Genomic DNA, 12425 nt, shown 5'->3' on the forward strand with positions numbered 1-12425 from the left:
AGCTTAGTCTGGACTAACGAGTTAGCATGCCTAAACAGTCTTACAGTGATACGCAACTTGTCTAGAGTGGTATTTACTGCTTGCTTTCAGCTTGGTACATGCAATGCAGCTGAAATTTACATAGTTAGTGTGCTAAAACTATTTGTTTAATTGTGAATATGCCTTGCTGTTGACCCATCACTGTTTGGTCACCTATACCTTGTAAATTCACCCCTTTACTCTTTTCTCCCTCTCTATAGTTTCTGTAGCCTTTCTCCAGCCTTTTGTACTACATCTAACATTTATCTGAGCCCTGCTGGACAACAAAGGAAATATGTCTCACCCTAAAAGAACTCTGTACCTCATCCCCAGTACAAGAAAGAACCAAACAACTCCCTGATTATTTATTTCCTCAAACAAGGGAATCAAGAAAGTATGTTTGTTTGAAACTTGCTTGTCTCATTAATTTAAATAACTAATGTTGCCTTATCCGTACTAGGTGGTTAGTGCACACACCCTATCTGAACAGTCAGCAGCCAAACCCTTCCTAACTCTGCCCCCCTCCATCCTTAACCCCTATCCTAGCTTTTACTAGCAGCCAAACATTCCTCCCTCTGTTTTCTCCCCTATTTCAGTAATGATCACTGTGATCGGTGCTGCAAATATAGGTTTGTCCACTAGATGGCAGCCTGTACCTCCTCATAGTATTCCCTCTAGCAGAAATTAATTTAACCACCTTGACTATTCTGCTACAGCCCGTCAACAGTCCTTTACCTCCGTGCATCTCCTTATCCTTCTCCCTATCACCCACCACTATAACTTCCTTTCTCCCTTCCTGCATACTTTCTTCTCCAAACCTACCTTTCCACTCCTCTGAGTGTTCTTTCTTGACTTGGATTCTTCCTTCACTTGGCTTTACCTGCTCCGTTCGTTCTTCGGGATCACTCCGCTCCCCTACCCTGCCCCCTTTCCCACCCGCCCCATGCACCTCCACTGTTATAGCCATAAAACCACTCCCACCATTTCCACTCAACCAATCCACATAGCCCAACACACCTCTAGTCAATTCACACCTACACTCAACCCCTTAATATAATCCTTCCCCTTATAGTATACTGGCCACCACCACTGCAATCTATCATCCAAATAAGAATCCCAACCCCAAAACTATATAACTAACATAAATACCTACCCCATCAAGCTCACCCATTAATACAACTCCTAAACACTATCATGATCATTAAGCCTCTGTTATCATTAACCCACATACTGCTGCAGATCACCTTGACCTCCCTAACCTATCTCACACAACCTGTCAGTGCTAATCAGCCCCAACCATTTCACACAACTATCCCATTCACAATAAAGGACACAGATATCTCAGCCTGTATATTACCCTTTCTCTACCCCTTGAACATTAGCTTGCTCTTTATCTGCAGGCTCCTACCCAACACTAAACATTTTACCTCCTTTAATACATTTCACATATCTATAAAGCTCAATACCCATAAACTACAGTCCAAACAAACTAAATACTTCTTTCACCATCATACTTCTCTCTGGAGACATCCACCCAAACCCTTGCCCCTCTCCCACACACATCCCAACCCCTCATCCACATTCTCCTCTTGTAACATGCAAAACCCTCCATTGCCCAGCTCTAAATGCTCAGAGTTTATGTAACAAACTCCCAAACCTTCATGCCTGGCTTCTTCATAACTAGCCAGATATTCTCTCCATTTCAGAATCCTGGCTCAAACCCCATATAAAAGATTCTGAACTCATAGCACCTAACTATCATAGTTTAAGAAAAGACAGAACACACAAAAAATGTGGAGGGGTAGCACTGTTATACTCTTCATCCCTGCTAGTCACTTCATATAGCAAATTTGTCCCTGATTTTGGCAAGGCAGAGATGATTCCAGCCTTACTCCACCTAAATAAGTACAAACTCATTTTCCTTCTCTCCCTCAAGACATTCTCTCCTGGGTGTCCTCCAATATCTCTCATGAAATAATAATCCTAGATGACATTAACATAAACTGAGCTACAATTCTATCTCCCACTAATTCACTCAATATCAACTTGTATAACTTCAGCAATTAATCAACACCACTACTAGACCTTCAAAAAACTCCACTAATGGTAGTATACTAGACTGGATTCTAGTATCCCACCCCCACTATATCTCTGACAGTGGTACTCTCCCTGACCCGCTAGCTGACCATCTTCTCATCTTTGCCCACCATCTCCCATTTACTTTCCAGCATACTCACACCTATATTTCATCTCGCTGCTTAAAAACATTCAACCCAGACATTTTTATTAACACACTAAAATACACCAACTGGACCCCATTAAAAACATTTCCCTAGATAATGCTGTCTCCTATTTCAACACCATCTTTACAAACCTACTCATCTCCCTTGCGCCCCTAAAAACATAAAAAGCAACCCTGTACATTGGCTATCAAAAGACACTTTTGTAACCATGCACCTTCATGACAAACCATGGGCACAATACAAAAAAAATAAAAACCCTTCTACCCCTACTGAATATAAAACTCTACCCAACAAAGTCAAAAAACTCATTGTCTCTGACCAGAAGACTTATTTTCTTTCCCTTCAAACCAACCATAATACCAACCCCAGGCAATTTTGGAAAGGAATAACATCTCTCCTCAACCCTGGCAAAAAAGAAAAACCCTGCCCCAACCCAGATACAACTGACATGGAATTAGCAACCCAATTTAACTCCTTTATTGACTCCATCAACAAACTAACACTATCCTTCACTAACAACTCTGCAGCTCCTCCTCAGCCTACCTCTACCCCCTCCTCTCCCAACATCCCATGCCCCCAACCCCACCTTTCTCCATTAATCCCATTTCCATATCCACTATAAAAAAACTCCTACAAAAATTAAAACCTGTTTCCAATGCCCCTGATGACATTCCCTCCTACTTCCTAAAAGTAGCTGCTGAAGTAATTGCCCTCCCTGTCTCCTTACTAATAAATCATTCCATCTCAGAATGCCAGTTCCCCCAACTCTGGAAGAAGTCCTTTATTATCCTTCTCCACAAAGGTGGAAACAACAATGACATCCCTAACTTTTGCCCCATCGCCATTCTATCCCCTATTTCCAAACTACTTGAGAAGTGTGTCCACCAACAACTTTTACCTTATCTCATCAATAACCACCTCCTAACTCCCACACAACATGGTTTTAGACTAGGTCATAGTACCTCCACTGCCTTTCTGTCCTTCCTTGAAACAATCAACAAAGCCCGTGACTCTGGGAAACTCGTATCTACTCAAGCTACCTCACAAATAGACAACAAGCAGTTAAATGGAAAAGAGCTACCTCAACCTTCCTCAACACTTTCACAGGCATCCCCCAAGGTTCCATTCTAGACCCCTTAGTATTCAATATATTCATAAATGATTTCTACCATGCAATCCTAAACTCCAGACCTATTCAATATGCTGACAATTCCACTATAATCTGTTCTTCCCCTTCCATTAAAACTCTCAACAATCTAACACAAGCCGCCTTCTCCTCCACTGAACAATGGATGCTAGACAATCATCTTGCCCTGAATGCATCCAAAACCAAACTTATGCTATTTAACACCTCTAAAACCTCTTCCCCAGACAAACAATCCTTAATTACCAGCAAAAACAATATCCCCCTAGAACTAGTCTCTGACACAAAACTGCTAAGAGTTATTATCGATGACCAACTAAAAACAAGCATATACAAGCAAACATAAAAAAAACATAGAAAACTAGGTATGCTCTACCGTCAGAGTTGCTTTATCTCTCCCACCACCAGGATTATGCTAGCCAATACATATCTCATCCCATTCCTTTTATACGGAATTCCCATCCTAACTAGCCTTCATTCTTCCCTTACTGCAAAACTCTCATCCTGTTATAACAAGATATCAGAATTTTCTGCTGGCCATAGAGCCTCCTCCCACCATTGTAACTCGCTTCATCAACTTTGTTGGCTAGAGCTACCTAACCTCCTCACCTACACCCAGCTCATCCAAGCACACAAACCCATTCACAACCCATCTCTCTGCCCCTCCCTAGGAAACACCTTTGAAATGCACAAACCAGATAGATCACTAAGATCTAATTGCCAAAACCTAATTAAATTGCATAAACCTTCAAGTCCAGCTGGGAATCACCTGATGTCCTTCTCTCTAGCATGCATCTGGAACTCCCTCCCTCCCTCTATCTGCACCATCAACAGTCTTTCCTTATTAAAAACCTCTCTGCACTCTCACCTTACTTCTGAATGGAAATGCTCTTGCTCTCATCCAGCCTAAAGTTAGACTATTCTGTTCTCTTAATTCTTCCTAGCACATTTCTTGCCATTCACTACATACTGTAGTACACCATCCGGTGATGTTATTTACCTACAACTGAAAGATCCCCCACCACAATCTCAAAACATATGCATTTTCAAACTGAATGACTCTTGTTGAATAATGTTTTTTTTAATTGCATATATTTTCCTTTTTTGCATTATGTTAACACTTTGAAAAATGGACATGTGTACACATGATAAGTATCTGTACTTGACTTTACTATGTACTACTATGGATTTTATACATCCTTCCTATATATCTGTATTTTTTTCTGGAGCTTTTCTCCCTAGGACTCCATTGAAAATTGGCTCCTGCAGCCCAATGGACTATCCTGGAAAACAAACTGCAAATAAATAAATAAATAAATAAATAAATGTGGTATCTTTCATCTTCCTCTTGTATCCAAAGGTGTTGACATGATTTTTAGAATCATACATAACTTTCCATATTAAATTACAATTTGTGGTATATGTGAGTATCATGTGTTTATGTACATGAGTGAATGTGTATATAGATGCATGTACATGTATACAGATATTTAGTCCATTTGTGTATTGTATATGCAGGCATGCATATACGTAATTTAAAAATGTACCCTACTGAAAGTTAATTCTATAGCAAACATATTCCATTTTGCTCTTTTTCCTTATCTATTTACACTTTTTGCTTGTGCTACTTCCTGCTCCATGTTTAAATGGTTTGGTGTTATAATTTGCATACAAAATGACCTGTGTTCCACTGAACAGAAATCAATTTCTTACAGATAACTAAAAAATGCAGCTGGTAGAACTGAGTTGTCTTTGCCCTGTGAAAATTGTCCATCAGGGCTATTTAGTCTCTGATTTATGTGATGCATGGGTGCACTATTGAAATGAAAGTGCATAACACAACATTGTACCTTCTTTACAGGATCAGTCGATGCCATTCAGTTTTAAACTGTTACAATGTATTTTAGAAGTCAGCATGAGAGTATCCCACTCTACTCAGCATTAAATGACATACTGACATAACACTCCAACGCCATTTTTGTGGGTGAACATTTAGTAAAAGTTTATTAAGACATAATAGGCCCTTGAATAACATATTGAAAGACTAATTTTCTCAGCAATGTCTGCATACATTCCAGAGAATATCCTTTCCATCTAAGCCAAGAAGAATATTGTTTAGGCAAATTGTCTTTTATCCGCAGTCAATAATGAAATATTTTCTCCATTCAGTTGAGAGTTAAATAAAAACATAAACTTTGATGTACTTCTTCCTGTGGTGTGAGTGCTGTTTCATACAATAACCCTTGTGTGCTGGTTTATCCATCACTCTGGTTTCCTCTTCTATTAGATCCCTGCCTTTCAGAAATGTCAGAGTTGCAGATCCCGTTACCAAACTGTTGCATATCCCCAAACTAAGTCACTTTAGTACAATAGCGGCTTATCTTTTTCTTCATTTCTCTGCAGACTGACTTGTTTAGCTGGGCATTCAGGACACAGATCTGCATATAAAGGTAAGAAAAATTCACAGAATGTTTATCTAGATCACCCTTCTGTCATTTCCTCCATTAGTCTTTACCCACTGCCTTAGCAATGGGTCAGAATGATGATCCTTTTTTACGATTGCTAATCTTAACTACTTCAATCTATTCTAGGCCTGGAAATTAAAACCACGGGGGAGGGGACTCAATCTTTCTGAAATGTTCTATATGTACTGTATTATCATCAGTCTCCCTAAGATTATTAGGCTGCATATAGGACACTTATTATTTGCTATTCTTTCTCCCCCACTTTCCTGTAGTTCATGCAAAATATAGTATACCTTGTAGGCCACTAAAACATGCCATTTGTCTGCCACAAAGTGCCAATATATAGTATTTATTGTACCTTTGTATGAGATGGTTCATGGCTGAAAAGGGTCTTGATGACAAGTTCACTTGTCCATTTAATAAATGAATAAATGACACATTTTAAAAGTCAGCTAAATGATAGTGAAATGGATCATGCCTGAAAAGTTTCCATGATTACAAGTCCACTTGCAAGTTAATGTAAGCTCCTAGTAAGTAAAATTTGATATGGCCAGTGCCTAGACAAATGTGTTGGTTTTCATAAGTAATCATCTAATCATTTTCTTTATTCTGATAGCAAAAGTTAATGTATTTGTTGGATTATATGTCATCCAATCAAATCTGAAAACATCAAAGCAAAACTAAACTATTTTTTTATTTAATCATTTTTTGTACCCTCTGATATTAAAATATGGCTTGTGTATTTCAGATGTGTTTTTCCAGTTTTATATTTGCTTTGAACTTCAAATTATATTGTCTTATGTTTTTTTAGAAGCAGAATCAGTCTCTGGTAACACCTGAATGAGTCTCTGGTAATGTTATTTTTATGTCTGACCCCACAGTAATAGATCAAGAGTTATAGTACTGATAACATGTCAAGCAGAATTTCAATAAATCTGTACTTTGTTTTATCCAGTTTTATTTGTCAGAAATTCTAGATGTACCTTGTACTGATAAAATCAGCATTTGGCATTGTTGAGACCACTTTTTCATCTGTATATAGTGTATAGTGTTCTCTCAAAATCAAGCAAATATGAGTCTTGTAATTCTTTACAATATTAATCATAATATTTATCCATCTTGTTGAGTCTAATTGCTTAATAATGACTTCTAGCCTTTCTATTGTCTTCAGTTCATGTGCAACTTTACTCCTGAATGCTACTGGTACTTTCTAAGATCATGGAACATCTGTCACTGACCCTGTAGCAGGATTTATTTATATCCAATACCTTGGTAAGCTTCCTAAGCATAGGAACAAATCAACATAAGTGTGTAACATACAATTTCTAAGTATTTTCTTGGTCTGAGATGTTTCTGAGACTGTGTGAATAATTCTGTACAGGTGGTCTCTGTGACTGATTTTCAGCACATGCAGTCTTTGTCTTCACATTGTACATTTCTTTCACCCTTTCTAGCTTTTCACAAGCCACTTAACCAAACAGATAAGGAAAATTCACTTGCAGTAATTTTAAAGAAGAAGAAGACCAAACTACTTTTAAGACTACTTGAGAAACAACAATGGGACAACCACGGCAAAGTGCATATATTTAATAAACAATAAGCAGTAAACAGATAAGCACTTTCGGAGATGCTTCCTTCATCATGTCAATACAAAAAATATAAAATTAGTCTGCATATAAATACACTTGAAAAAACAATTACATATAGGTGATATACAGAGAAATGTGCAGAGAAGTGCAGTAGCTCAACACATTAACGAATTTCCATAGCATTATTTTAAATTTATGGCTTTGGGTATTTACATTCCTGCACCTAGAGGTGGTGATATAAAGAATGCCACAGAAGTTAAAGAAACCCACTGGATAGCTGGTTTGAGAGCTGATGTTCCACCAGGCTTAAATGTTTTTATACCTTTAAAACCTATTTTAAAGGCTAGAACATGTTAATTGGTTAAAGGTTTTAATTAATATCATTGGTTTTTCAGGTGTATTTATATGCAGACTGATTTTATATTTTTTGCATTGATCTGATGAAGGAGGCATCTCCGAAAGTGCTTGTCTGTTTACTGGTTATTGTTTATTAAATATATGTGCTTAGCCGTGGTTGTCCCATTGTTGTTTCTCAAGTATTTTAACCTGCTTTTATCTAAATTGGGACTGATTTTCTCCTTGTTACTATTTGCCTACTTTATATACTTTTAAGACTAGTAATCACATATCAGTAGTTTGTGACCTAGTAGTACCAACTGATGGTCAGTATAGGTTAAAAATGTATGCACAGCTCACTTTTTAGTGCCAGACACAAAGCTTCAAAGGTATTTTCTGAAAAGGTATTGTACTCTACACCAGGATCTAACTTAAATTCTACAGTATGGATGAAATTTGTAGACAGCTTTCATATGATGTAAAATAGCAGAAGTTGCTTTACAGGGTGGGAGGATGGCATAATGGTTAAGGTGTTTACCTTACAGACACAAGGTGCAGGGTTTGATTCTCACATGGGGTAATTGGCTATGCTTGAAATGGCCCACAAGGGTAGTTAGCCTAGTACTAATCTATGAACCTATGAACATACTACAAAATGGGTTTCCAAGTAATAAATGCCTTCTTGCTCAGCACTACAGTTTTGCTCAGCTGAGCAGTGAGACTTTTCACAGTCACATATAAACATGGTTTTCTGTTGGCATGGACTAAGGAAGCCAGTACTTCCATATTCTGGTAGAATGATCTACAAATATTCTTATATGGCACATCAGTCCATAGATGTCTGTATCCAGGATCCATGCAGGGCACTGCAGTACAAGTATGTGTATGTGACTTTTAACTGTGTTGCATGTACCTTTTCTAATGGTAGAGCCTGAGCAGAGCAAACAGGAGTAACCCCACTCTCACCAGATTACTGATCCAGGTGGGAAGTGCAGTGTAATATGTGTATGTATGTGAATACATATATGCAAATGTGTGTGCGAATGTGTGTGTGTGTGTGTGTGTGTGTGTGTGTGAGTGTATGTGTGTGTGTGTGTGTGTGTGTGTGTGTGTGTGTGTGTGTGTGTGTGTGTGTGTGTGTGTGTGTGTGTGTGTGTGTGTGTGTGTGTGTGTGTGTGTGTGTATGTGTGTGTGTATGTGTGTGTACCTGTGTGTGTTTCCATGTGTGCATATGAATTTGTGTGTGAAGTGAGAGTTGTTTCATGCGTGTGAGTCTGTGTATGTGTGTGAGTGTCTGAATGTGTGTGTGTGCATGTGTGTGTGTGTGTGTGTGTGTGTGTGTGTGTGTGTGTGCATGTGTGTGTGTGTGTGTAGTGCGTGTTTCCATGTGTGCATATGAATTTGTGTGTGAAGTGAGAGTTGGTGCATGTGTGTGAGTGTGTGTGTGTGTGTGTGTGTGTGTGTGTGTGTGTGTGTGTGTGTGTGTGTGGGGGTGTATATGTGCAGGTGTGTGTGGGTGTATGTGTGCATGTGTGTGTGGGTGTATGTGTGCGTGTTTCCATGTGTGCATATGAATTTGTGTGTGAAGTGAGAGTTGGTGCATGTGTGTGAGTCTGAGTATGTGTGTGTGTGTCTGAATGTGTGTGTGCATGTGTGTGCGTGTGTGTGTGTGTGTGTGTGTGTGTGTGTGTGTGTGTGTGTGTGTGTGTGTGTGTGTGTAAAACCATTAATCTATACTAGCAGGTAAATCTGAGTAGAGCAATGTTGCATAGCACTTCTCAGGTTAGACTCATGTGAAAGATAAGCACATGGGTTAGTAATTCTGACCATAATGTGTCTCTGTGTATTATATGAGCTGGGGCTGTTATAGTGTTTAAGGTGTTTACTTCACAGACACAAGATGCATTATTTGATTTCACCTTTAAAAGGGAAATTGGCTAGTCTTAAAATACTGTAAAATGGTAGCCTAGCAGCTGTCTCTGTGGTGGGAGATTACCATAATGGGTAAGGTCTTTACCTCCCAGACACAGCATACAAGGTTTGATTCTGACCTGTGGTTATTGGTTAAGTTTCTAAAAGTCTACATACTAATTACCTGCCATTTACCTACTTTAGACATAAGGTACAGTATTTCATTCTCAGCTTTGAGGGAAATTGTCTAGGCTAGTACTTAGCCATGAACCTATTGTATATCTATATATTTCTGTGTACACTTATTTATGTGTGTTGGTCTTTGTTGCCTGAAGATGTGTGCCTGTTTGTTCATATACTGATTTAACCAGGGAGGTAGAGTGCACATGTGAGCAATTTTTAGTTATGTAAATTAGTTACTAAAGAAATTCAGTAATGCACAAACTGCACATACCTATAAATCTCAATAATTCAGTGAAGCACAACTCACTTTATCTCAGCAGTACAAGTTGCATTATTATGAACATATGAATATCACCCTCTACCTGTTAATCTTCAGTATGAATACTTACCCTGTGTCTCCCCTGAGAAATGACCACTGGTTTGGTCTAAATGACCACTGATTTGGTCTAATGGGAATGAGCAAAGCATAAGTCAGTCAGTCAAACTCTTCTTCATTCAATCAGTCAACCAATCTTTCTAATAGTCTACTTTGCAGAACTGTTTCAGTGTCACTGAAGCATTTTTTAGATCTCACATTATCAAGTCTTTTCATTACAGTGATATCCACAGGCAGATTGTTTTTGTATTTCTGTTTAGCTGCGGTGGTGGTGCTGCGGTAGCATTGTCGCCTCACAGTAAGACGTTGTCCTGTTCGATTCTCAGCTAGAGCATCTTCTGTGTGGAGACATGCATGAATGGGTGTACCTTTGTTGAAGGTTGTTCATCAGGGCCGGCAACTCGGCACGTAAAAATCTACTGCCAATCATTAGCGGACCGGAGTTCACTGTGGCGAACCCTAACCAGGAAAAGCCGATAGACACAACAACATGTATATTATTTTGAACAGTCATGTGTTTGCTTTAATACATCTTTGAAAAATGCCTCTTATTAGCACAAATTCTGCAGTTTTGATTAAGATGTGGGCAGTGTGTCTTTCCTGTCAGGCTTACAGCTATACTTACCACGAGTCTTAATGTCAGCGATGCAAGCACCAAAATCATGACCACGAGTCTTAATGTCAGCGATGCAAGCACCAAAATCATGACCACGAGTCTTAATGTCAGCGATGCAAGCACCAAAATCATGACCTTCAGTGATACAAGCACAAAAAATCACCACGAAGTCTTAATGTCAGCGATGCAAGCACCAAAATCATGACCACGAGTCTTAATGTCAGCGATGCAAGCACCAAAATCATGAGTTCTTTCTTTGTTAAAGCAGAATACATTTTGGCTTTCTCTTTCATATTCATTGCTTTTAGATCACATCCTACCAATAATTCTTATTTTTGTTTTCTCGTTTGAGCCACATTTACATACCTTTTCATTACTTCATGGTCTTATATGTATACTATTAATTTCACTTGCTATGTGCACATCCACAGATTTTTATAAAGACGGGTCTGTTTGTCTTACTCCCCTCACTCAGTTAATTTCATACAAAATTTAGTCAAGGTGTCAGTCTACTCATCATACCTCTCAGTCTTTTAGCAGTAGAAACAAGGAAATAGGCCCAAAATTCTGGACAGATTTTAAATACTAATCTTATTGTTGTTTGTCTTTTGGCTTTTCCCGGTTAGGGGTCGCCACAGTGGAACTCCGGTCCGCTAATGATTGGCAGTTGGTTTTTATGGTGTCGAGTTGCCAGCCTGATGCCCAACCTTCAACGAAGGCACGCCCATTCAATGCATGTCTTTCGAACGCCCACTCGACTGCGGGGAGGACATGCAGACTCCACACAGATTAACTTAGAAAATTGCAGAATGATAGGTTTTGAATAAGCATGCATTTTCTAAAGGATATGACATCTGAAACTTAAATGTTTCTCATTACTTAGTTACTGCAATCCTCAGTAATTTGCAAGAAGACTACACATTTTACAAGGGACAAACCAAAAATATGAGGCAAAAATTTAGACATTCTGCGAAATTCCAGACAGTTGAGATATATGCATATTCCTAAATTCAGTCTTTGGCTCTGTTCTTCAGCCCATCAAGATCTATGCATTTATATTTCTGTAAGGCCCTGCATTCTTGCAAAAAACAAATACCTCAGGAAAAGCAAATTCTTTCCAGACTGACAATAATTGCTGTCTTTACCTCAAAGTTTTCATTAAAAAAGATAAAATAATTAAATACTTTTATAACTTTTCTCTTATGCAACATGCAAGAATACTACACACACTGAATCTCTTCATATGTTTAAGCTAATCTACTTACACTGAAGATTAAATCAAATTGTGGATCTAAAGCTTTTGTTTTTCAGACAGGTTTCCTTCCTGCAATACAAGTATTCCAGGAGGATGCAGAACCATATTTCCATTGACAGTTATATTTGTGTGTTTTCAAATATAAAGTACTCTAGACAGCAAGTGCATTTCTTTACTTTTTGCAGATATGTGTAAATAGAAGTTCCAGTGAATTCCATGCACAATATCAACTGCTTATAGTTTAAGGCACATCTTCTGCCTGTGCATTATTTGTGAAGCCTTATGGCAT

This window comes from Protopterus annectens, chromosome 5.part0, assembly GCF_019279795.1.
Source record: "Protopterus annectens isolate FY-2018-M chromosome 5.part0, PAN1.0, whole genome shotgun sequence".
In the NCBI taxonomy this organism is placed as follows: Eukaryota; Metazoa; Chordata; order Ceratodontiformes; family Protopteridae; genus Protopterus; species Protopterus annectens.